This window comes from Trachypithecus francoisi, unplaced genomic scaffold (assembly GCF_009764315.1).
Source record: "Trachypithecus francoisi isolate TF-2019V2 unplaced genomic scaffold, Tfra_2.0 Lachesis_group5, whole genome shotgun sequence".
Lineage (NCBI taxonomy): Eukaryota > Metazoa > Chordata > Mammalia > Primates > Cercopithecidae > Trachypithecus > Trachypithecus francoisi.
In genome coordinates, this window is record NW_022681470.1 from 6,307,190 (window position 1) to 6,334,377 (window position 27,188).

Genomic DNA, 27,188 nt, shown 5'->3' on the forward strand with positions numbered 1-27,188 from the left:
GTTAGGATATAAATAAATATGAAGTCATTTGGACCTAACTACATAAAAATATCAAACTCTTAGGTGTTTCTTTTGGCTTAGGGAGTCCATGAAACAATAATTGAGACACTAAGGGTGCTGTGATCCAAGAAAATGTGAGAACCTCTGCCTTAGAGTTCAGCTAGTCCAGCTAGTTTGATGTACTGATAATTGCTTTTCCCCTTACTCTCTTTATTTCCTCTTTTTGGAAGCACTGTGACCTGTGGTGGGTTCTCATTGCATTTGACAAATAAAGCATTATACATTATGGTAGCCATGTGGGGCTGGGATGATTTGATTATACAGGGCCAGTTGAGAGACAACCCATTTGATAATATTTGACAGTCATTTGATAACATTACAAATATTTAACAAGGAATGATGTCTTAATGAGATACTCAAACTATAGTAAAGCAAAGCATACTACCATTTATCACCAGCCATACTTACTACAATTTTAAAATATATGTATTTGTTCTAGAACTGGTGGGTCTGAACTCATCCTCAGAAGCCTGTGGGAGAAATCATACTTCAAAATAAAGCAAGATTAAGATAAACCAAACACACACATAACATGTTAACAGGTTCATAATTTTGAGTAAGAGCTTTGTTAAGGGAAGATTACAAATTATGTTTTGAAATGAATACCTGAGTTAGGGATGGAGTTAGTGGAAATTACATGAATATTCCACTTTCCTTTTGCTGTTGTTTAAGTTACTGTAACATGAACTCAGACCTCCACCATTCCTTTTCTTTAGATGGTACTATGATTGGCTTTTAAATTTTTTTATTATTTTTTATTTTTTAGAGACAGAGTCTTGCTCTGTCGCCCAGGCTGGAGTGCAGTGGCGTGAGTTCAAGTGATTCCTGTGCCTCAGCCTCCCAAGTAGCTGGGATTTCAGGTGCCCACCACCACACCTGGCTAATTTTTGTATTTTTAGTAGCGATGGGGTTTCACCATGTTGGCCAGGCTGATCTTGAACTCCTGATGTCAAGTGATCCACCTGCCTCAGCCTCCCACAGTGCTGGGATTACAAGCGTGAGCCACTGCGCCCTGCCAGTGCTATAGTTGGCTTTCTATTTGCCCTTGATTGTATTTGAGAATTTGGGAACAAAGACCATCACAAAGTGAAGATGACATGTAATCAAGGGGTGCAAGGAAAGGTCGGGAATAAGCCCTGGAGATGACACAGATAGAGAGATACAGGTTACGTATAAATAATCTCAGAATAGTTTTAAAAGTCAACAGTTTTTCAAAAACACTTAAAACTCACACCAATTTGGAGAATGCCTCTGGAGAAACAAACAAAAAAAAATGTATTTGGTTTCTTAGGGATACCGATGGCCAAGTATCAGAAAGTTTCACTTGTTGCGTTTAACCTGAGTGACAGAGCAATTGTGAGTTATTTGCCACTGGGAGAGGATTCATTAGCTCCCAGACCTGCAAGGCTTCCAGATGTGCGGGGAACAACTTCATGAGAGGAGAGGCAGATGTCAGGCAAGGCCAATTGACTTCTCCCTTTAAAATATGGATCAGAATCATCATTAATCAATCAAACAGCAAATACTTTTGAGCTCTGTCTTTAGGGATACGTACATTGGCAAAGAAGATTGTGTAGACTGTGGATGGCCTGGGATGCTAAATTTAAAAGTTTAAGGTTTATCTTTTCTACAGTGGAGAACCATTGAAGATTTTTGACTTTGAAAGAAGTATTTTCCCAGCACTTCGGGAGGTCGAGGCAGGCGGATCATGAGGTCAAGAGATCGAGACCATCCAGGCCAACGTGGTGAAACCCGTCTCTACTAAAAATACAAAAATTAGCTAGACATGGTGGTGTGCACCTGTAGTCCCAGCTACTTAGGAGGCTGTGGCAAAAGAATCGCTTGAACCTGGGAGGCAGAGGTTGCAGTGAACGGAGATCTTGCCACTGCAGTCCAGCCTGGTGACAGAGTGAGACTCTGTCTAAAAAAAAAAAAAAAAATAAAGACATTGAAGAGACATTTTTACAAAGCAGTCAGTGGCACATTGGAGCTGCTTCAAGAATAGTGTTGGGCTCAGGAGGCAGAGGCTGCTTAATGCTCTCTACAGCAGTGCTATCCAATAGAAATATAATGAGACCATGTATGTTATGCTAAATCTTCTGCATGTTAAAAAAAATTTTAAGCCAAAAAATATTTAACCCAACACATCAATATTAAAAATTATCGATATATTTTACATTATTGATACTAAGTCTCCTAAATCCAGTGTGTATTTTACACATATGAACATTTGTCCACTGGGTCTAGTCACATTTTAAGGGTTCAATAGCTACATGTGGCTTTTCACTACTGTATCAGACATAGCAGCCCTACTGCCTTGCTACTCCAAGTGTGATCTGCAGACCAGCAGTATTGGCATCATCTGAGAGCTTGTTAGAAATGCAGAATTCTCATGCCCTTCCTCCGACCTATTGAATGAGAGTCTAAATTTTAATAAGTTCAAATCACCCCAGGTGATTTGTGTGCATGTTGAAGTCTAGAAGTACTGACTTCTAGCACAGTGGTTCTCAGCACCATCCTTAGACCAGGAGCAGCAGCTGCCTTACCACCTGGGAATTTTTTTTTTTTTTTGAGACCTAGTCTCCCTCTGTCACCCAGGCTGGAGTGCAGTGGCATGATCTCAGCTCACTGCAGCCTTGACCTCCTGGGCTCAGGTGACCCTCCTGCCTCAGCTTCCCAAGTATCTGGAAACATAGATACGCACCGTAACACCTGGTTAATTTTTCAAAATTATTTATAAAGACAGGGTCTCCCTATGTTACCCAGGCTGATCTCAGACTCCTGAGCTCAAGCGATCCTCCTCCCAAAGTACTGGGATTACAGGCATGAGCCACCACGCCCACCCCACCTGGCAAATCCTTGAGTTCCAACACAGACCTATTAAATAGAAACTCTGGAGCCAGAAATTTAATTCTAATAAGCCATCCAGGTGATTCCTATGCACATTCAAGTTTGAGAACCACTATTTTAGAACATTTTTCTCTGGCAAAAATATTGTTATCTTCCCTATGGACCTTATATTTTGATATTTTTTTTCTAATTCCTTTTTTTAAGGAACTAATATAGTTTGGCACTATCATTACTCAACACACATCTCTTCATTGATATTGCAGGGAGGGGAATGGAAACCTAGGATATTCTATTGTCTCATTAAATATATATTGATATATATGCATATATACACAACTATTGAAATAAGTGTCAAAATATATATTGATATATATGCATATATACACAACTATTGAAATAAGTGTCAATAACAGCTTCTGGTCAGTATGTAATAAAAGCTACAATTTACTGAGTATTTCCTGTGTCTTCAGCCCTATATAGGATATTTTACACTTATTTCCTCTAGCCCTCTTCTAGCTCTTTGTAAGGTAGGCTGAAATATAGGAATATCTGCATCTCACAATGAGTGCCCTAGTTTCCCAAGGCTTACATCTGGTCAGTGACAGAGCCAGGACCCCACCTAGGTCAGCCTGATCCCAACGCCTGTGTGTACCACTCACCACCCTGCAAAAGCATTACCCTGCTGTGTTTAAATAATTTAAACTAAAAGCAAAAGCACTTGAGATTTTAGTGAGTGTGCAATGGAAGTGTGATGATATTTGAAACACTGAAAGTAGCTCACAGGTTAACCATGAACTGTCCTCCCTACACACACACACACACACACACAATTCTGGTTTTGTTTTGAGACAGAGTCTCGCTCTGTCGCCCAGGCTGGAGTGCAGTGGCATGATCTCAGCTCACTGCAGCCTTGACCTCCTGGGCTCAGGTGACCCTCCTGCCTCAGCTTCCCAAGTATCTGGAACATAGATACGCACCGTAACACCTGGTTAATTTTTCAAAATTATTTATAAAGACAGGGTCTCCCTATGTTACCCAGGCTGATCTCAGACTCCTGAGCTCAAGCGATCCTCCTCCCAAAGTACTGGGATTACAGGCATGAGCCACCACGCCCACCCCACCTGGCAAATCCTTGAGTTCCAACACAGACCTATTAAATAGAAACTCTGGAGCCAGAAATTTAATTCTAATAAGCCATCCAGGTGATTCCTATGCACATTCAAGTTTGAGAACCACTATTTTAGAACATTTTTCTCTGGCAAAAATATTGTTATCTTCCCTATAGACCTTATATTTTGATATTTTTTTTCTAATTCCTTTTTTTAAGGAACTAATATAGTTTGGCACTATCATTACTCAACACACATCTCTTCATTGATATTGCAGGGAGGGGAATGGAAACCTAGGATATTCTATTGTCTCATTAATATATATTGATATATTGCATATATACACAACTATTGAAATAAGTGTCAAAATATATATTGATATATGCATATATACACAACTATTGAAATAAGTGTCAATAACAGCTTCTGGTCAGTATGTAATAAAAGCTACAATTTACTGAGTATTTCCTGTGTCTTCAGCCCTATATAGGATATTTTACACTTATTTCCTCTAGCCCTCTTCTAGCTCTTTGTAAGGTAGGCTGAAATATAGGAATATCTGCATCTCACAATGAGTGCCCTAGTTTCCCAAGGCTTACATCTGGTCAGTGACAGAGCCAGGACCCCACCTAGGTCAGCCTGATCCCAACGCCTGTGTGTACCACTCACCACCCTGCAAAAGCATTACCCTGCTGTGTTTAAATAATTAAACTAAAAGCAAAAGCACTTGAGATTTTAGTGAGTGTGCAATGGAAGTGTGATGATATTTGAAACACTGAAAGTAGCTCACAGGTTAACCATGAACTGTCCTCCCTACACACACACACACACACACACAATTCTGGTTTTGTTTTGAGACAGAGTCTCGCTCTGTCGCCCAGGCTGGAGTGCAGTGGCAAAATCTCAGCTCACTGCAATCTCTGCCTCCTGGCTTCAAGCAATTCTCCTACCTCAGCCTCCCGAGTAGCTGGGACCACGACCATGCACCACCATGCCCGGCTAATTTTTGTATTTTTAGTAGAGATGGGGTTTCACCTTGCTGGCCAGGATGGTCTCAAACTTTTGACCTCAAGTGATCTGCCCACCTCGGCCTCCCAAAGTGCTGGGATTACAGACGTGACCCACCGTGCCTGGCCTATACACACTCAATTCTACCTATGCTACCTACAGTGATTTCTGGTTAGAAACCACAGCCCAGGGCAGCACAGGCTCAGGCAAATCCAAAGAACACAAGGGTAACACAGCATTGAGTATCTTCACAGCAGCGCAGCAGTGGCTGACAGTGAGGGACTGAGAGAATAGGGGTGGGAAGAAATCGAGTCCTCTGCCTGTCAAAAGAGTCTTTAATCACTGACATTGTTTAGAATTGCTGGTACCAGATAAACCAACTGAGCTTTTGGAATTTATTTTTAAATTCCCTGCAGACAAAGCCTCCTTTGATTGCCCTGGAACAGAATGCTCCCTCTGCTCCCCTTGTCCCCATTAGTTCACTGCCTTGCTGAAAATAACGGGACATCTTGCTAAGGGTCTGTCCCCGATGCTTCCCTAGGGTTTGCAATGTTCTGATTGGGGGCACAAGAAATCTACACCATAAAAGTCTCCAGGAGAGAAGGTAATTGCCCCACTCACGCCACTCTGTGGCCTCCCACATTGTGCTGCATGAGTGGCTCACCTGCAAGTGATTGCTCATGCAATTGTATAAAACAAGTAGATGAACAACTGGATATAACAATTCAAATATTCTCTTCAGGGTTCCCTGAATATTCAGCTCCCCGTTGGCAAGTGTCTGCGTGTTCCCTGGGGAATTTCTGGAGGTACTGCAGTGTTGAAGAGGACTCTGATAATCAGCCTCGAACTGTTTTCCATCCCACAGCAAAGTATCTTTGCACTGGAGTAGAATGTAAAGACACAAAGTCAGCCATTTTTCTGAATTAGAACATGTTTATGTCCTTTCTAGACATATGGAGGGATCAGTGGCTTCTTGATAGGGTGGAATGTAGTACTTATTTTCTAAAGTCAATCATCATTTTTGTTTCACTCTATCATAACAGATTCTGCAACATGGCAGCAGCTTGTGATTCTGTGGAGACTTCATTGTGATTTGAGTGTTAATTAATGCATTTGTAGCTGGCAGAATATGAACATCCTTTTCTCTGAACAGAATCATTGCAACACCACCATCTTGTCTTCCTGAAAACCTATGCTTTGAAAATAGCCTGGGAAAGTCAGCACCAGAGTAGTCATTGGAAAGCATCTAGGAAGAAAAAGATAGCCTTATGATGGATTTGTGAAGAAAAATTCTCATGTTAAAAGCTTCTTTTCTCTCCAGGACACAGTGAGGGACCTCACAGAGAAGAGCAATGCAAGTGCATTGTGCTGGGACTTACTGAGTTATGATAACTGACGGGGTTTCTATTCTGCCTCCAGCAGAAGTGGAGTTGGAACATGGGAAGTCTGGAAGCTGGAACACAAGATAGGTTAGAGCACCAATAATACGTACAGAAAGATGGAATAGCTAAAGGTTTATAATGAACATATAAATGGCAAGTGTATATATGGGCAATCACAATAGCATTTCAGCACATAGAGACTGGGTGAAGATATTATATAGTTCTAGATGCTGGATAAGCTTTAACCTGGAGGGTTGTTAGAAATCCGAGATGTACCTAATGTAAATGACGAGTCAATGGGTGCAGCACACCAACATGGCACATGTATACATATGTAACAAACCTGCACGTTGTGCACATGTACCCTAGAACTTAAAGTATAATAAAAAAAAAAATAGAAAGAAATCATTGTTCAGTACCAAAGATAGCTCAGGGAATGCATACATTTGTTATCAATTAACCCATTTTATCTAAATGCAGACCGTTGATTAGCACCTATTTCAAGAAGTGGGCACCAGCCCAATGGTAAAAGACTGGCAATTCGCATCCAGCCTAGGCCCCCAATGTCAGAGCCTGAATCTTTGTTTGCACCAGACTTGCCTGTGTCCCAGATGGGTTTGTAGACCTTACGGAAGGCGATTTGGTAACTTGCTGCCCATGCACTTTTGGGCTCGGTAGTGACAAAGGATCAGTGGAAATCCCCTGTCTGAAGGCCTTGTTAGCTTTGTTCCTGGATCCCAGCAAAGGGGGCCCTGCACTCCTTTTGAAAGAGGAATATTTATTTATAGATTTTATGGAAAATTATGATATTCTCAAAACTTGCCAGTCTGAAAAGCAGAAAACAATTAATTAGGTTGACCTACTCTAATTTAAAAACATTTATCTGGAATTGTTGTGGTTTTTGTTTGCTCTTCAGTGCAAACTTTTTTTTATTTTTATAAGTTCTAGGGTACATGTACAAAACGCGCAGGTTTGTTGCATAGATATACATGTGCCATGGAGTTTTGCTGCACCCATCACCTACATTGGGTATTTCTCTTAATGCTATCCCTCCCATAGCCCCCCACCACCCAACAGGCCCCAGTATGTGATGTTACCCTCCCTGTGTCCATCTGTTCTCATTGTTCAACTCCCACTTGTGAGAACATGCGGTGTTTGATTTTCTGTTCTTGTGTTAGTTTGATTAGAATGATGGTTTCCAGCTTCATCTATGTCCCTGCAAAGGACATGAACTCTTTTTTTATAGCTCCATAGTATTCCATGCTATATATGTGCCACATTTTCTTTATCCAGTCTATCATTGATGTACATTTGGACTGCTATTGTGAACAGTGCCGCAATAAACATACATGTGCATGTGTCTTTATAGTAGAATGATTTATAATCCTTTGGGTATATACCCAGTAATGGAATTGCTGGGTCAAATGGTATTTCTGGTTCTAGATCCTTGACGAATCATCACACTGTCTTCCACAATGGTTAAACTAATTTACACTCCCACCAACAGTGTACAAGCTTTCCTATTTCTCCACATCCTCTCCAGCATCTGTTGTTTCCTGGCTTTTTAATGATCCCTATACTAACTGGCATGAGATGGTATCTCATCGTGGTTTTGATTTGCATTTCTCTGATGACCAGTGATGATGAGCTTTTTTTCATACGTTTGTTGGCTGCAGAAATGTCTTATTTTGAGAAGTGTCTATTCATATCCTTTGGACACTTTTTGATGTTTTTTTTTTCTTGTAAATTTGTTTAAGTTTTTTGTAGATTCTGGATATTAGCCCTTTGTCAAAGGGTTAGATTGCAAAAATTTTCTCTCATTCTGTAGGTTGCCTGCTCACGTGATGATAGTTTCTTTTACTGTGCAGAAGCTCTTTAGTTTAATTAGATCCCATTTGTCAATTTTGGCTTTTGTTACCATTGCTTTTGGTGTTTTAGACATGAAGTCTTTGCCCATGCCTATGTCCTGAATGGTATTGCCTAGGTTTTCTTTTAGGATTTTTGTGGTTTTCCATCTTATGTTTGAGTCGTTAATCCATCTTAAGTTAATTTTTGTATAAACTGTAAGGCAGGAGTACAGTGTCAGTTTTCTGCATATGGCTAGCCAGTTTTCCCAACACCATTTATTAAATAGGGAATCCTTTCCCCATTGCTTCTTTGGGTCAGGTTTGTCAAAGATCAGATGGTTGTAGATGTGTGGTGTTATTTCTGAGGGCTCTGTTCTGTTCCATTGTTCTATATCTCTGTTTTTGTACCAGTACCATGCTGTTTTGGTTACTGTAGCCTTGTAGTATAGTTTGAAGTCAGGTAGCATGATACCTTCAGCTTTATTCTTTTTGCTTAGGATTGTCTTGGCTATGCGGGCTCTTTTTTGGTTCCATATGAAGTTTAAAGTAGTTTTTTCCAGTTCTATGAAGAAAGTCAATGGTAGCTTGATGGGGATAGCATTGAATCTATAAATTACTTTGGCCAGTATGGCCATTTTCATGATATTGATTCTTCCTATCCATGAGTATGGGATGTTTTTTGTTTGTGTCCTCTCTTATTTCCTTGAGCAGTGGTTTGTTGTTCTCCTTGAAGAGGTCCTTCACATCCCTTGTAAGTTCTATTCCTAGGTATTTTATTCTATTAGTAGCAATTGCAGATGGGAGTTCACTCATGATTTGGCTGTTTGTCTATTATTGGTGTATAGAAATACCTGTGATATTTGCACATTGATTTTGTATTCTGAGACTTTGCTGAAGTTGCTTATCAGCTTAAGGAGATTTTGCACTGAGACAGTGGTGTTTTCTAAATACACAATCATGTCTTCTGCAAACAGAGACAATTTGACTTCCTCTCTTCCTATTTGAATACACTTTATTTCTTTCTCTTGCCTGATTGCCCTGGCCAAAACTTCCAATACTAGACTGAATAGGAGTAGTGAGAGAGGGCATCCTTGTCTTGTGCTGGTTTTAAGGGAATGCTTCCAGTTTTTGCCCATTCAGGATGATATTGGCTGTGGGTTTATCATAAATAGGTCTTATTATTTTGAGATATGTTCCACTGATACCTAGTCTATTGAGAGTTTTTAGTATGAAGGGGTGTTGAATTTTGTCGAAGGCCTTTTCTGCATCTATTGAGATAATCATGTGGTTTTTGTCATTGGTTCTGTTTATCTGATGTATTACATTTATTGATTTGCATATATTGAACCAGCCATGCATCCCAGGGACAAAGCCGACTTGATCGTGGTGGATAAGCTTTTTGATATGCTGCCAGATTTAGTTTGCCAGTATTTTATTGAGGATTTTTGCATCCATGTTCATCAGGGATATTGGCCTGAAATTTTCTCTTTCTGCTGTGTCTCTGCCAGGTTTTGGTATCAGGATGATGCTGGCCTCATAAAATGAGTTAGGGAGGATCCCCTCTTTTTCTATTGTTTGGAATAGTTTCAGAAGGAATGGTACCATCTCCTCTTTGTACCTCTGGTAGAATTTGGTTGTGAATCCATCTGGTCCCGGACTTTTTTTTTTTTTTTTTTTTTTTTTTGGTTAGTAGGCTATTAATTAGTGCCTCAATTTCAGAACTTGTTATAGGTCTATTCAGGGATTTGACTTCTTCCTGGTTTAGACTTGGGAGGGTGTATGTGTCCAGGAATTTATCCATTTCTTCTAGATTTTCTGGTTATATGTGTAGAGGTGGGTATTGTATTCTCTGATGGTAGTTTGTATTTCTCTGGGATCTGCGGTAATATCTCCTTTATCATTTTTCTTGTGTCTAGTTGATTCTTCTCTCTTTTCTTCTTTATTAATCTGGCTAGCAGTCTATCTATTGTGTTGATCTTTTCAAAAATCCAGCTCCTGGATTCATTGATTTTTTTGAAGGGGTTTTTTGTGTGTCTATCACCTTCACTTCTGCTCCCATCTTAGTTATTTCTTGTCTTCTGCTAGCTTTTGAATTTGTTTGCTCTTGCTTCTCTAGTTCTTTTGTGATGTTATGGTGTCGATTTTAGATCTTTCCTGCTTTCTCTTGTGAGCATTTAGTGCTATCAGTTTCCCTTTCCACACTGCTTTCAGTGTGTCCCAGAGATTCTGGTACATTGTATCTTTGTTCTCATTGGTTTCAAAGAACATCTTTATTTCTGCCTTCATTTTGTTATTTACCCAGTAGTCATTCAGGAGCAGGTTGTTCAGTTTCCATGTAGTTGTGCAGTTCTGAGTGAATTTCTTAATCCTGAGTTCTAATTTGATTGTACTGTAGTGTGAGAGACTGTTATGATTTCTGTTCTTTTTCATTTGCTGAGGAGTGTTTTCCTTCCATTTATGTGGTCAATTTTAGAATAAGTGCATTGAGGTGCTGCGAAGCACGTATATTCTGTTGATTTGGAGTGGAGAGTTCTTAGATGTCTATTAGGTCTGCTTGGTCCAGAGCTGAGTTCAAGTCCTGAATATCCTTGTTAATTTTCTGTCTCATTGGTCTAATATTGATAGTGGGGTGTTAAAGTCTCCCACTATTATTGTGTGGGAGTCTAGGTCTCTTTGTAGGTCTCTAAGAACTTGCTTTATGAATCTGGGTGCTCCTGTATTGGGTGCATATATATTTATGATGGTTGGCTCTTCTTGTTGCATTGATCCCTTTACCACTATGTAATGCCCTTCTTTGTCTTTTTTGATCTTTGGTTTAAAGTCTGTTTTATTAGAGATTAGGATTGCAACTCCTGCTCGTTTTTTGCTTTCCACTTGCTTGGCAAATATTCCTCCATCTCTTTATTTAGAGCCTATGTGTTTTTTTTCCATGTGAGATGGGTCTCCTGAATACAGCACACTGATGGGTCTTGACTCTCGTCCAATTTTCCAGTCTGTATCTTTTAATTGGGACATTTAGCCCGTTTACATTTAAGGTTAATATTGTTATGTGTGAATTTGATCCCATCATTATGATGCTAACTGATAATTTTGCCCATTAGTAGATGCAGTTTCTTCCTAGTGTCGATGATCTTTACAATTTGGTATATTTTTGCAAAACACCCGACTGGTACTGGGTGTTCCTTTCCACGTTTAATGCTTCCTTCAAGAGCTCCTGTAAGGCAGGCCTAGTTGTGACAAAATCTCTCAGCATTTGCTTGTCTGTAAAGGATTTTATTTCTCCTTCAATTACGAAGCTCAGTTTGGCTGGATATGAAATTCTGAGTTGAAAATTCTTTTAAGAATGTTGAATATTGGCCCCACTCTCTTCTGGCTTGTAGGGTTTCTGCAGAGAGATCTGCTGTTAGTCTGATGGGCTTCCCTTTGTGGGTAACTCGACCTTTCTCTCTGGCTGGCCTTAACATTTTTTACCTCGTTTCAACGCTGTTGAATCTGACGATTATGTGTCTCGGGGTTGCTCTGCTCAAGGAGTATCTTTGTGATGGTCTCTGTATTTCCTGAATTCGAATGTTGGCCTGTCTTGCTAGGTTGGGAAGTTCTCCTGGATAATATCCTAAAGAGTGTTTTCCAGCTTGGTTCCATTTTCTCTGTCACTTTCAGGTACGCCAATCAAGTGTAGATTTGGTCTTTTCACATAGTCCTGGATTTCTTGCAGGTTTTATTCATTCCTTTTCATTCTTTTTTCTCTAATCTTGTCTTCTAGCTTTATTTCATTAAGTTGATCTTCACTCTCTGATATCCTTTCTTCCGCTTGATCGATTTGGTTATTGATACTTGTGTATGCTTCACGAAGTTCTCGTGCTGTGTTTTTCAGCTCCGTCAGGTCATTTATGTTCTTCTCTAAACTGGATATTCTAGTTAGCAATTTGTCTAACCTTTTTTCAAGGTTCTTAGCTTCCTTGCATTGGGTTAGAACATGCTCCTTTAGCTCAGGGGAGTTTGTTATCACCCACCTTCTGAAGCCTACTTATGGTCAATTCATCAAACTCATTCTCCATCCAGTTTTGTTCTCTTGCTGTTGAGGACATGTGATCCTTTGGAGAAGAGGTGTTCTGGGTTTTGGAATACTCAGCCTTTTTGCACTGGTTTCTCCCCATCTTCATGGATGTATCTGCCTTTGGTCTTTGTTGTTGGTGATCTTCCCATGGGGTTTCTGAGTGGATGTGCTATTCCTTTTTGTTTGTTAGTTTTCCTTCTAACAGGTCCCTCTGCTGTGGGTCTGCTGGAGTTTGTTAGAGGTCCACTCTGTACCCTGTTTGCCTGGGTATCACTAGCAGAGGCTGCAGAACAGCAAAGATTGCTGCCTGTTCTTTTTTCTTGAATCTTCATCTGAGGAGCACGTGCCAGAAGCCAGTTGGAGCTCTCCTGCATGAGATATCTGTTGGCTCCACCTGGGAGTTGTCTTCCAGTCAGGACACATGAGAGTCAGGGACTAACTTGAAGAGGCAGTCTGACCCTTAGCAAAGCTCAAACGGCTATGCTGAGAGGTCTGCTGCTCTCTTCAGAGCTGTTGGGCAGGGGCGTTTAAGTCTGCTGAAGCTGTGCCCACAGCTGCGCCTTCCCCCAGGTGCTCTGTCCCAGGGAGATGAGGGTTTTATCTATAAGTCCCTGACTGGGGCTGCTGTCTTTTTTTCAGAGAGGCCCTTCCCAGACAGGAGAAATCTAGAGAGGCAGTTTGGCCATAGCAGCCTAGCTGAGCTGCGGTGGGCTCCACCCAGTTCGAACTTCCTGGTGGTTTTGTTTACACTGTGAGGGTAAAACTACCTACTCAAGCCTCAGCAATGGTGGACTCCCCTCCCCCAACCAAGCTCGAGCATCCCAGGTTGATCTCAGACTGCTGCTGTGCTGGCAGTGACAATTTCAAGCCAGTGGATCTTAGCTTGCTGGGCTCCATGGGGTTGGGACCCACTGAACCAGACCACTTGGCTCCGTGGCTTCAGCCTCCTTTCCAGGGGGGGTGAACAGTTCTGTCTCGCTGGCGTTCCAGGCACCACTGGGGTATGGAAAAAATCTCCTGCAGCTAGTTCAGTGTCTGCCCGAATGGTAACCCAGTTTTGTGCTTGAAACCCAGGGCCCTAGTGGGGTAGGCACTGGAGGGTACCTCCTGGTCTATGGGTTTTGAAGACTGTGGGAAAAGTGCAGTATCAGGGCTGAGGTGCAGGGTTCCTCAGGCTTAGTGCCTCACGGCTTCCCTTGGGTAGGGGAGAAAATTCCCTGACCCCTTGCACTTCCCAGGTGAGGTGACACCCCACCCTGGTTTGGCTCACTCTCCATGGGCTGCACCCACTGTCAAGCCATTCCCATTGAGATGAACCTGATACCTCAGTTGGAAATGAAGAAATCACCTGCCTTCTGTGTCAATCTTGCTGGGAGCTGCAGACCGGAGCTCCTCCTATTTAGCCATCTTTCCAGCCATACCGTTTTTCCATGTTTTGGGGGATACTAATGGTTGCCCAAGAAAGGTAGCCTTCATGTGTATTAAGAAAGGCCTTTCAGTATTAATATACATTGTTTATGGGGGAATTAAAGCACTCCCAGCCCCATGGAGTCATTTGAAATTCTTAATTACTTATGTTATGGGCATAAATTCATTAGGGCCTTCTCTCTTCTCCCTTTTCTTTGTCTTTGTAAGTAGCAGAGGTCCAGAAGTTCATTCTGAACATTCAATAATGGAATCATGGGGGATGGTACAAAAAAAAAACTTCATTCATTAAAAACTTATGGATAAGCTGTGTGAATGAGTGAAGTCTGACATATAGAATACCTTTAAAGAAGTGCTATTTTACTGTTTTAAAATGCGTACTTCATATACCACATCAAAGCAGCCTCAGATCCAATTGTCAAACAGATGTTTAGCAGCTGACTGTTGTTTTAATGAGCCAATAACTCATTCCTAACAAGCTTGGTTTGCATATCATCAGTGGTACTCAAAATATATTGGTACCTTTCACTGAGTTAAAGATGAATGCTCCAAAACTTTTAAGAGGCTCTCACTTTATAAATAGTGGAAATGTATTCTGTAACCCCAAATTACTGTAATCTTAAATTTGTGTTGTTTAATAAGGAATTATTATATATATTCTTACTTATTACTATAAACTTGGACTTAAGAAAAGCTCTCGTTGCCAAAACTATTTTGGCCAAACATTTTTGTCATCTCACCTCTGCCTAGGCTGCAGTGGAGTTCTTGTAGCTTCAAAGTGCTTCTTTTCACATCTTCTTTGATATGCTGATAGTTACCAGACTAAATAATCAAAGAAGTATTCATTAAATGAAAACAAAAAATTTCACTGGTGACATGTTCATATTACCCTGGTAGTATAAAGACATGCATGTTTGATTTGTTAGTCCAATTAATGTATTATTTGTGTTCAATCAAAGACTTTAAAGGCGATTGTTAACCATTATGATGACATGGAGAAACAAACATCTATGAGATTACTAAAAGACCAGCTGTTCTTAATCAAGCTGCATCATTCTCACTGAGTGTTTGTTTTTGTAAATGCTGGAGATTCTGGTTCCATTGATTTGCAGTGGCACCTCAGCATGTGCATTTTGAAAATACTTGCTCAGTATATTTTGTTGTGCAACCTGGTGAGGAACCACTTCCTCCTCAAGCAAACATTCATTTATATGCAGCAATGTAAACACATGTGAATGAGCAAATTGCCCACCTAAATCTCTGCGCAAAAGGGTATGTAATATATGCCAAATTATTTTGTTTTTACATCTACCATGATGCACGACACACACTGTTTTCACATAGGCAATCCACATCTATGGATATATTTACTGGATGTGTGAATTTGGGTAAGTTTCTGTACCTCTCTGTGCCTTGGTTGCCTCTTTTGTAAAATGGAGATGAAAGCCTGATACTCAGTGTTTTTGTGAGGACTTAACAATATCACATATCTTAACAATATCACATATGTGAAATACTTGGAACTTTATCAGGCAGTTATTAAAGGTTCCATAAATGTTAGTGATATGGTTTGATTGTGTCCCCACCCAAATCTCATCTTGAATTGTAGCTCCCATAATCCCCACGTGTAATGGAAGGGACTTGGTGGGAGGTAATTAAATCATGGAAATGGGTTTTTCCCATGCTGTTCTCATGATAATGAATAAGTTTCACGAGATCTGATGCTTTCATAAAGGGCAGTTCCCCCACACATGCTTTCTCTTGCCTGCTGCCATGTAAGATGTGCCCTTGCTCCTCCTTTGCCTTCTGCCATGATTGTGAGGCCTTCCCAGCCATGTGGAACTGTGAGTCCATTAAACCTCTTTTTCTTTATCAATTACCCAGTTTCAGATATGTCTTTATTAGCAGCATGAGAACAATTATAGTTATTATAGTTGTCACTGTGAATGCTGCTATCAGTCACTGTGTCTACCCAGGACCCTGTTATAGCCAACATGGCTGCTATTTATCATTGTTATTATTACTATCATTATCATTATTATGTCTCTCACTCTCAAAAGGCTACCAGAAAGCAAGTGACTATGACTTTATAGTAGGAATAATGGTAAATCTAATTTATAAAGGCAAATTAGGCTTCATTCTTTGGACCTTTCATTTTATCAGTAACAGAATTACATGTACAACTCAACTCAATGGACATTCAAGCATATCATACCACTAACTACAGTGGCTCATAAAATATATCACTAGTCTGTGAATTTTAAAGAAGGATTAATTTCTCCATTTTCCCCAAGTTAACTTTCTTCCTGAAAAACTATGTTATCAGTCAGCATCTATTTGGTCAATAACTTCAAGTAAAATGTAGGAGATGTCACATATGTGAATTAGTTAGAAAAAAAGTTCCATAACTATTAGTGATATGCAAGGAGAGCATAATGAGTCAGTAACTAAAGAGGTGGAAAGTCACTTGCTGAATAAAATCAGTGTATTCCCTGACATATTCACTTTTAATAATCTTGGGATTTGTTTCCGGCTTGGGAGTTGAATGATGCATCTGTGCCAAAGAGAAAAGCCTAGTGGTATGCAGTGGCTCCCGTCAGGCTGTGTGTGTGTACACGCACACATGTGCATGAACATGGGTAAATAGAGGCAAGTGTTGTTTTCAGAGGGCCCAGCTAACTTGGGGTTTCAGCACCAGAGTGGCAGCCACCCTGTCCTAACAGGAAATGAAGGGGAGCTGAACGTCGATGTTTGCTGTGTGCCTTTTGTGGGATGCTTCTTTTGACTGGAGGACAGCCTAATGCCCAGTTGTCCCACCTGTGACCAGGAGGGTCTCTCACACAGGGAGCTTGTTTATGCTGGCAGATGCCCTTGTGGCTCTTGTCTGACCCATGTCCAGTTTACGCCTCCCTGACCATAGTTCTGGCACTGGGAGCCCAACCTTGTGTTTTCCCCAGTTTCCCAGGGAAAATCCAGCCTGGGACAGCCCCTGGTTCTTCAGATGGTGCAAATTCAATACACCACCACAACAGGAAGCAAGTTCAAAGACTTTTACTTACAGATCCTGGGCAAGGACAGCAGAAAGAGTCAGGGTGCGATGTGGAGAAGTGCTTCATCCCGGGGTTATGCAAGGAAGGATTGAGAAGTCAGGCAGAGTTGGAGAATGCATGGCAGCTGGTAGTTTGTACAAGCGAATAGGGTGTGTGTCACTTTAAATTCCCAGGTAAATGCCTGAATGGCCCACTGAAAGGGCACACTGGGAAAACGAAGAATCTAGTCAGGCAGGTGACAGAGGTGCTTCTGAGTTCTTATCTCTGGCCACCAGCTTGAGCCATTTGGGTGTGGTATAGCAACGGAAATTGCATCAAGGATGACTGAGCCCTGCTTTTGGTATGAGAAAGTTAAACCTAAATTTAAAAGGGATGCCAAGACAACATAAACTTATAAGAATTTACTACAACTGTATTTTAGAATAGCATCAGCTTTCATCTTTTCCTTAATCACACCTGTCAGTCAGAATAGAATCTAAGGGTTGTTCATTGGTTTCCAAGTGTTTACCATTGTGAAGGTTTGAGACATGCTTTTTTTCACAGTCTATATTTTACATCCCACTGGTTGCTGGCAGGCTTTTTCTTATTTCCTTTAAAGCCACACACAACCTATTTATCAGACTAAGGATGTGACAATCTTTTTTAAATTTCCCATAAATAAAAGTTACAACTTGTACTGGAGAAGATGCTTTCTTGCAAAAGGTCATTGAAATCTCAAGATGGTAAAAGCAGCTTGTTCTAGAAATATGGCTGCATAATGATAATCACAGTTCAAACCTTGATCATTTGAGTTTTTTTCTTAAGTAAAATATCAAGCCCTGTTCTTGCTCCCTCTCAAAAAAGGACAGTTTCTTCTGTGAAAGGAATGTAAGTAAAAAGGAGAATGAAAAGCGGAGAGGTGGGAAGCTGTTTCATCTGAGAGAGACCTCTCACCCCCACTATATCATCCCCTGTGGAGTTTTTATTCCACCTTAGGGAAAAGCTTTTGTAAGATAATAAATGTTCTAATAAATAAAGCTAGGTCGATACTGGCAGGTGGGAAAACAGTCACGTGGAAGGTTATAAACAATTTGCATTTTAGGCAGAGCAGCAGGAAACTCAGAAAAGCACCCTCAAAGATTTACAAGTAACATATAAATACTTTGAAATTAATCACATATAAATCAAGTATAGAAGTGCTAAGCAACTGTGTACTAAGTTGGAGAAATAACTGGAGGCTCAAATGAGCTAACTTAGGCAGTGCTTCCCAAAAGTAGTGTAATGAAGGTTGTGAAAGTGAAGACTCCTGGGGTAATGTAGAGGTGGGAGGAGCCTTTCTGTCCACACCCATCATCAACCCATTGCATCTGTCAGATTTGCTAACTCACTGGATGCTTGATCTACTTTTTACATGTTAAAACAGATAAATAACATTGCATTTCAAAAACTTTCCTTTTAAGCTTACAGTGTCTTGCTCTTGACCTGAATTCCATTTGCAAATACATGTGCATGTACTGATGATTGACATGGCCCATCAGTGAATCTGGAGACTAGTCATGCTTCAAGAACAATACTGGAGATAGTTTTGTAAAAAACATTTGTCAATTCACTGGAAAAAATTTAATAGAACCTTCCAGGGGTGTGCAGTTCCGTTTGGATAAAGCATATATACTTTTCACATACAAAATTAGTTTTAACAGTCACTTCCCCCACATTCACTTGGGCTTCTGACATCCAGGGGATTGAGGAAGATTTTATTTCCAAGAACAGATGGTTTTTCTGCACTTTCCATAATTGCATACAACTGCATGAATTTCTTTCTTTTTTTTTTTTTTCTGCTTTCAGATGCATGACCAATGGCTGGGTATTAGGAGTTTGACTTCCTTTACCCAAACGCCTCTTTAAAAATAAAGATAATGACTTTCACAGACAGTCACTTATCCTTTGCACATACATGGTCTTCAAAATTGACTCCCTAAAAAGCCTCAAACTTTGCCAGAATTAAGGAATTGAAGGATGAAATTACTTATAGACAGCTGGAGGCTTATTCACATCTGCTGGAATATATATAAATACACACACAACACATATCTCTCTCTTTAGGAGACACAAAAGAAATAAAGGATACTATTTCCTTTCTCCAGTGAAGAGACTGACTCTTTTGCCCAGCTCAATCTTACTCTTTGATCATCTTCTCTTCTACTTTTTTCCTTTCTCTTTTCTTTTTCCATCTCTGTTCACCTTTTTCTTCCTCTCCCCACTTTGCTGAATGGTGGAGAATTCCTAGTCAACCCAGCCCAAATTCTTGAGACCCAAAAAGACAGGGAAAATGCTGGGAGATAGAATGAATGGACAGCAATGACATCATTGTCCTATTTCACATTTATTAGAAAGAGTTTCTTTTCTGACATGATGATTAAGCATCTTTTCCACCTCTTCCCTCCCTTGTTCTTTGAATTCTAATTCAATTAAAATAAAATCCACACAGGATTTCTCTCTTCTCAGCAATTAAGACTTGAGGGAAGTATTTTCTCTCTTTTTCTTCACATATATTTCCATGAATTCCTAGTCCTGAGATGTTTATGACATTCAGAACCAGAACAAAGTAATACACACCTGTAGATATTAGTATGAACTGGGTATGAAAGCTGCGGGATCTCTGCCTACTATTTTTGTGAAGAATGGTATTGATTATTGCTGACATTCTTTTTTACATTCGCCATCTTGGTGAGTTAGAGAATATTTTGCTGCCATGCTACCATCTACCCTCCACCCCAAATATGTCTAACCTAAGAATAATAATGCACATGCTTTATGATTCTGGCATGGCTTGAGCTGTCTATTCTAATTTAGCAGAGAACCATTTTGCAAAATTTGTAAAAGTATAACTGAACCAGGGAAAAACTTCTTGCAGTTTTTTAGCATCACGGCCTTGATTGTGAAAGAGAAACTAGAACTCAACGTTTGTTGGAAATACTCAACCACACACACACATACATTCTGTGTAGACAATCACTAAGATCTCATCCCTAGGCAATTTTTTTAATACGTTAAGGTTGTCTGAAGGACTGAGAAAATAAAATAGCTAAATCTAGGCAATAAATGCAGACACTGGCTTCCTGGGGACTTGAGGCTACATCATTTTCTTTGCATTTTAGGTTTCTTGGTTACAGAGTGACTGACGATAATCATATTGACCTGCTTCCTGTAATGTTTGTAGTCATTGCCTAGTGACTTTTCAACTGATAAATTAGTACCCTGCCACAGGGAAACGATTGATGCAGTGTAACAATGAAAAAGCACTTTAACAGTGACAGTGCTCAACAAAGAGCATCCAGTTTATACGGAGGAGAAAGAAATGTTCCTTCCTATTGAATAAAAATAACAAAGGTCCCTGCTTCCAGTGTTCCTGGTTCTTTCATTCTGTGATGTCAATCTTTTGACATTTTAATTGGAAGTTTCATTTTGTGTAAGATTTAAATTTAGCTTCCAACCCCAACTTGTTAATTGAATAAATGTCAAATTCTTGACTCAATTCATTTTATACTTTAAAAAAACTTATGCCAAATATTTAATTTTTTTGCCTACCAAATAGGCAATAACTAGTCTTTGCAACATGCAGAAGATGACAGTGTTTGCTCCACCTTTGAGGTCGAACAGCTGTGTCTATTGTTCCAAGATGTCCAACTTGCAAGGTTCCAGTGTCATCAACAGGAGTAGGAATCTCTCCTTCCCCTTTGCCATATCAGCTCCGGTGCTCTGAGAAATTATCAAGGGCACCAAATATATTTCTGACAGTCCGTGCTAGACATGTATAATCTCTTCTTTCTTGATGTATGTTACTTCTGGAAGAGATCTTACCCACCAAAATGAACCAAGGAAAGGAGAATGAAATGTTCCTAAGTCAGAATCAACTGCTGTGACTGTGTGTGCATCAATTTATCTGCGGTGTTCATGAGCATCTTACCTCACATATCCAACTCAGGACCTCTGGACAAAACTTAAATATTCACAATGAATATTTTCCTCAAAACATTATGTTCATTTTTATAATATAGGAAACTTAAACATACATTGCAAATTCAACCACTTTAATACTTTTTTTTTTCTGTTCCCAGAGGTACATATACTTCTATATAGCTGTAAATAGATGATATGGTTTGTCTGTGTCCCCACCCAAATCTCATATTGTAGCTCCCATCATTCGTGGGAGGGCGGGTCTTTCCCATGCTGTTCTCATGATAGTGAATAAGTCTCACGAGATCTGATGGTTTTATAAAAGGGAGTTCCCCTGCACACGCTCTTGCCTGCTGCCGTGTAAGACACGCCTTTCTCCTCCTCTGCCTTGCGCCATGATTATGTGGACTCCCCAGCCATGTGGAACTATGAGTCCATTAAATGCCTTTTTCTTTATAAATTACCCAGTCTTAGGTATGTCTATAATTATTAGCAGCGTGAGAACAGACTAATACAATAGATTATACCTACAATGCATAAAATTATCTATTATGATTTACAATGCAGTAAATATTATTGTACTGATAAAAACAAGATACCATAAGTCCCCATATGCTGCCATTACTTTTTTCTTACAATAAAAAGCAATCATATTGTATCTAGTATCTTATAATCTCCTGTTTACACTTTAGTCATGAAATAAACATTTTTTTACTTATTATTTTTTGAGATGGATTCTCACTCTGTTGCCCAGTCTGGAGTGCAGTGGTTCGATCTCAGCTCATGGCAACCTCCATCTCCCGGATTCAAGTGACTCTCCTGCCTCAGCCTTCAGAGTAGCTGGGACTACAGGCACGTGCCACCACACCTGGCTAGCTTTTGTATTTTTAGTAGAGATGATGTTTCGCCATGTTGGCCAGGCTGGTCTCAAACTCCTGACCTTGTGATCCACCTGCCTCGGGCTCCCAAAGTGCTGGGATAAACAGGCGAGAGCCACCACACCCGGCCAAAATACACATTTTCCAGTGTCAATAAAGTTATCTATAAAATCATGAAAGGCTCAATAACATATTCACTTACATGGACATATTGTCATTTATTTAACCACATCCTAGGGGTGATTTAGGTTGTTTCCAATTTTCTGCCCTTCTAACATGCACCTGTTATGTTGAACAACTCAGTGATAGTTGAGTTAGGGGTGTGATCTCTCTAGGTCTCAGCTTCTTTAACATGAGAGATTTCAAATAGTTATTTCTAAATACTAACTTCTGATTTTAAAAGCCTGTGGGTCATCTGTATAGGATGGAGAAAGCTAGAAAGAAGAAAAATTCCAACCATCTACAAATTCACAACTTTTCTTGAACACACCATAGAGTTGATGTTGCCGAGTAACAAACTAATCCAAAACCTAAGGATAAAGAGACAGGACATAAGCATTTACTCATCTGAGGAAGACACTGCCACACATAGGTGAAAAGAATTCAGGTTGAGAACAGTGGCTTATGCCTATAATCCCAATGCTTTGAGAGGCCGAGGTGGGACAATCATTTGAGCCCAGGAGTTTGAGACCAGCCTAGGCAACATAATGAGTCCCCTCTCTCTAAAAAAAATAGACAAAAATTAGCCAGATGTGGTGGCACATGCCTGTGGTCCTGGCTACTTGGGAGGCTGAGGCAAGAGTATTGCTTGAGCCCAGGAGGTTGAGGCTGCAGTGAACCATGATTGTATCACTGCCTGGGTGACAAAGCAAGACCCTGTCTCAAAAAAAAAAAAAAAATTCAGCTCATATTTTTAATGAATTGCTAAAAGCAAGTGTTGTCTGCCAAGAGAATCTGCAGCCTCTCTGGAATATAGACATAAGGAGAAATAGCACCCAATCTTAGAGTTTTCTCTATGGACCTCACCAAGTTGTCACAAAAATAATTGGTAAGATTTCTATAAAAGCCATCTCCATTGCATAAACTTGGGGTTGAAGAATAGCAGCTGCTGCAGAAAAGGCATGAAATCCTACCTGGACTTTTCTTCACTGTAAACTACTAGAGAAAGAACAACAAAGTCTGTTGACATTAAGCTGCTGGTAGAAACCCATTGAAGCTTGGGGCAGGACACGGAAAGCCCTCCAACCCCGGAGGGTAGGGACAGATATACCCAGTGATTACAGACCTATATTACAGGTGGAGGTCTGGGGCAGGATCACGGAGAAAGCCCCACCTCGGAGAACCATAAACACAGTGGCTGCCTAACATCAAAGCTTAATCAGAAAAACAAAGATTTTTCTATAACAAATGCATAGCATTTTCTTGCCAGAAAAGGAGCAAACACGTTACTAGACCACCATTGAGGTGCAGTGCAAAGGGGAGACCTAACCTGAGGGTGGAGCAGACACTGACAACATCCACCTTGCAAACCATGTCTCATCCTAAACACAAAGTCAACACTAGGGTAATTTAAAATCCTTGGTTTACTAACAGTAAGCATAGCAGCAACAAATCCAAACCCAACTGAAATCTTAACTAGATGACCTTTACCTTTCCATATCCAACACCTAGAAGAAAGAAATAAATCCTTATTATCAAGCATAAAAACAATTTACCTTCGTCTATACTGTCTTAAAAAAGATATCCATCTTTCCTTTAAAAAGTTATGGGGCATATCAATATATTAAGAAAAACACAAAGCAGTTAGCACATCTAGATTCAAATATGAAACAGATATTGAAGCTAGCATCCAAGAAAGTTAAACTATAATATATTAAAGATTTTAATAGCTGAGGTGGATAACATGCTAAAACTGATGCTTAATTTTAGTAGAGATGTAGAACATATGAGAAAGGATTAAATGGAAATGCAACAAATGAAAAAGAAAAGATTTTTTCTCAATAGGTTTATCAGTAGAGTGGGCACAGCTGAGGGAAGAATCAAAAAACTTGAAGGTAGGTCAATAGAAATGACTCAAACTGAAAGGACAAAGCGAAAATAGGAGCTTGCTGGCAAGACAGTTGAATAGGAACTGCTCTGGTCTGCAGCTCCCAGTGAGATTGACACAGAAAGCAGGTGATTTCTGCATTTCCAGCTGAGGTACCCAGTTCATCTCACTGGGACTGCTTGGACAGTGGGTGCGGCCCACAGAGAGCGAGCGGAAGCAGGGTGGGGCATTGCCTCACCCGGGAAGTGCAAGAGATTGGGGGATTTTCTCCCCTACCCAAGGGAAGCTGTGGGGGACTGAGCCTGAGGAACCATGCACTCTGGCCCAGATACTGTGCTTTTCCCATGGTCTTTGCAGCCCGCAGACCAGGAGATTCCCTCTGGTGCCTACCGCACCAGGGCCCTGGGTTTCAAGCAGAAAACTGGGCAGCCATTCCAGCAGACACTGAACTAGCTGCAGGAGACTTTTTTTCCATACCCCAGTGGCACCTGGAAGGCCAGCGAGACAGAACCGTTCACTCCCCTGGAAAGGGGGCTGAAGCCAGGGAGCCAAGTGGTCTGGCTCAGCAGGTCCCACACCAACAAAACCAAGTAAACTAAGATCCAATGCCTTGAAATTCTCACTTCCGGCACACCAGGAGGCTGAGATCCACCTGGGATGCTTGAGATTGGAGGGGGAAGGGGCGTCCCCATTGCTGAGGCTTGAGTAGGTGGTTTTACCCTCACAGTGTAAACAAACAAAGCTATCCTGTCTGGAAGTTCCAATCGGGCGGAGCCCACCAGAGCTCAGGAAGGCCGCTGTGGCCAGACTGCCAGATTTCTCCTCTGGGAAGGGCATCTCTGAAAAAAAGGCAGCAGCCCCAGTCAGGAACTTATAGATAAAACCCCCATCTCCCTGGGACAGGGTACCTGGGGGAAGGGGCAGCTGCAGGCGCGGCTTCAGCAGACTTAAACCTCCCTGCCTGACAGCTCTGAAGACAGCAGCGGATCCCCCAGCACAGCGTTGGAGCTCTGCTAAGGGTCAGACTGCCTCCTCAAGTAGGTCCCTGACCCCATGTATCCTGACTGGGAGACACCTCCCAGGAGGGGCCGACAGACACCTCATCCAGGAGAGCTCTGGCTGGCAGGTAGCCTTTAGGGATGAAGCTTCCAGAGGAAAGAACAGGCAGCAATCTTCACTGTTCTGCAGCCTCTGCTAGTGATACCCAGGCAAACTCCAGCAGACCTGCAGCAGGGGGGCCTGTTAGAAGGAAAACTAAAAAACAGAAAGGAATAGCACATCCACTCAGAGAGCCCATCCAAAAGGTCACCAACATCAAAGACCAAAGTTAGATAAATCCACCAAGTTGGGAAGAAATCAGTCCAAAAAGGCTGAGAATTCCAAAAACCAGAATGCCTCTTCTCCTCCAAAGGATCATAATTCCTCAACAGCAAAGGAGCAAAACTGGACAGAGAATGAGCTTGATGAATTGACATAAGTAGGCTTCGGAAGGTGGGTAATAACAAACTCCTCTGAGCTACAGGAGCATGTTCTAATGAAGTTAAGAACCTTGAAAAAAGGTTAGACGAATTGCTAACTAGAATATCCAGTTTCGAGAACATAAATTACCTGATGGAGCTGAAAAACATAGCACGAGAACTTTGTGAAGCATACACAGTATCAATAGCCAAATCGATCAAGTGGAAGAAAGGATATCAGAGATTGAAGATCAGCTTAATGAAATAAATATTAGAGAAAAAAGAATGAAAAGGATTGAACAAAGCCTGCAAGAAATATGGAACTATGTGAGAAGACCAAATCGACGTTTCATTGGTGTGCCTGAAAGTGATGGGGAGAATGGAACTAAGTTGGAAAACACTCTTCAGGATATCATCCAGGAAAACTTCCCCAACCTAGCAAGACAGGCCAACATTCAAATTCAGGAAATACAGAGAACACCACAAAGATACTCCTCAAGCAGAGCAACCACAAGACACGTAATTATCACATTCAACCAAAGTTGAAATGAAGGAAAAAATGTTAAGGGCAGCCAGAGAGAAAGGTTGGGTTACCCACAAAGGGAAGCCCATAAACTAACAGTAGATCTCTCTGCAGAAACCCTACAAACCTGAAGAGAGTAGGGGCTAATATTCAACATTCTTAAAGAAAATAATTTTCAACCCAGAATTTCATATCCAGCCAAACTAAGCTTCAGAAGCAAAGGAAAAATAAAATCCTTTACAGACAAGCAAATACTGAGAGATTTTGTCACCACCAGGCCTGCCTTACAGGAGCTCCTGCAAGAAGCACTAAACAAGGAAAGGAACACCCAGTACCAGTCACTGCAAAAACATACCAAATTGTAAAGACCATCAACACTATGAAGACATTGCATCAACTAATGAACAAACTAACCAGCTAGCATCATAATGACAGGATCAAACTGACACATAACAATATTAACCTTAAATGTAAATGGGCTAAATGCCTAATTAAAAGACACAGACTGGCAAATTGGATAAAGAGTCAAGACCCATCAGTGTGGTGTATTCAGGAGACCCATCTCATGTGAAAAGACACACATAGGCTCAAAATAAAAGGATGGAGGAATATTTATCAAGCAAACGGAAAGCAAAAAAAAAAAAAAAAAAAAAAAAAAGCAGGAATTGCAATCCTAATCTCTAGTAAAACAGACTTTAAACCAACAAAGATCAAAAAAGACAAAGGGCATTACATAATGGTAAAGGGATCAATGCAACAAGAAGAGCTAACTACCCTAAATATATATGCAACCAATACAAGAGGACCCAGATTCATAAAGCAAGTTCTTAGAGACCTACAGAGAGACTTAGACTCCCACACAATAATAGTGGAGACTTTAACATCCTACTGTCAAAATTAGATCGACGAGACAGAAAATTAACAAGGATATTCAGGACTTGAACTCAGTTCTGGACCAAGCAGACTTAATTAGACATCTACAGAACTCTCCACCCCAAATCAACAGAATATACATTCTTCTCAGCACCTCATCTCACTTATTCTAAAATTGACCACATAAATGGAAGGAAAACACTCCTCAGCAAATGAAAAAGAACGGAAATCATAACAGTCTCTCAGACCACAGTACAATCAAACTAGAACTCAGGATTAAGAAACTCACTCAAAACCACACAACTAGATAGAAACTGAACAACCTGCTCCTGAATGACTACTGGGTAAATAACAAAATGAAGGCAGAAATAAAGATGGTCTTGGAAACCAATGAGAACAAAGACACAATGTACCAGAATCTCTGGGACACATTGAAAGCAGCATGGAGAGAGAAATTTATAGCACTAAATGCCCACAGGAAAAAGCAGGAAATATCTAAAATCGACACCCTAATGTCACAATTAAAAGAACTAGAGAAGCAAGAGCAAACAAACTCAAAAGCTAGCAGAAGACAATAAATAACTATGATCAGAGCAGAACTGAAGGAGATAGAGACATGAAAAACTCTTCAAAAAATCAGTGAATCCAGGAGCTGGTTTGAAAAGACCAACAAAATAGACCACTAG

General features: G+C 40.6%; 1 protein-coding gene and 1 long non-coding RNA gene across 2 annotated transcripts in view; one reads left to right on the forward strand and one right to left on the reverse strand.

Moving 5' to 3' along the window:
• The window catches only part of PLD5 (phospholipase D family member 5), a 356,225-nt gene that overhangs the window by 265,302 nt on the left and 63,735 nt on the right, over positions 1-27,188 (forward strand). The gene's annotated exons all lie outside the window — the stretch shown is intronic.
• On the reverse strand, positions 13,840-17,006 carry LOC117075226. Its single transcript, XR_004433884.1, has 3 exons — positions 16,798-17,006; positions 14,479-14,560; positions 13,840-13,971 (listed from the first exon to the last, which is right to left on the reverse strand). It is a non-coding gene; the product is annotated as an uncharacterized LOC117075226 (long non-coding RNA).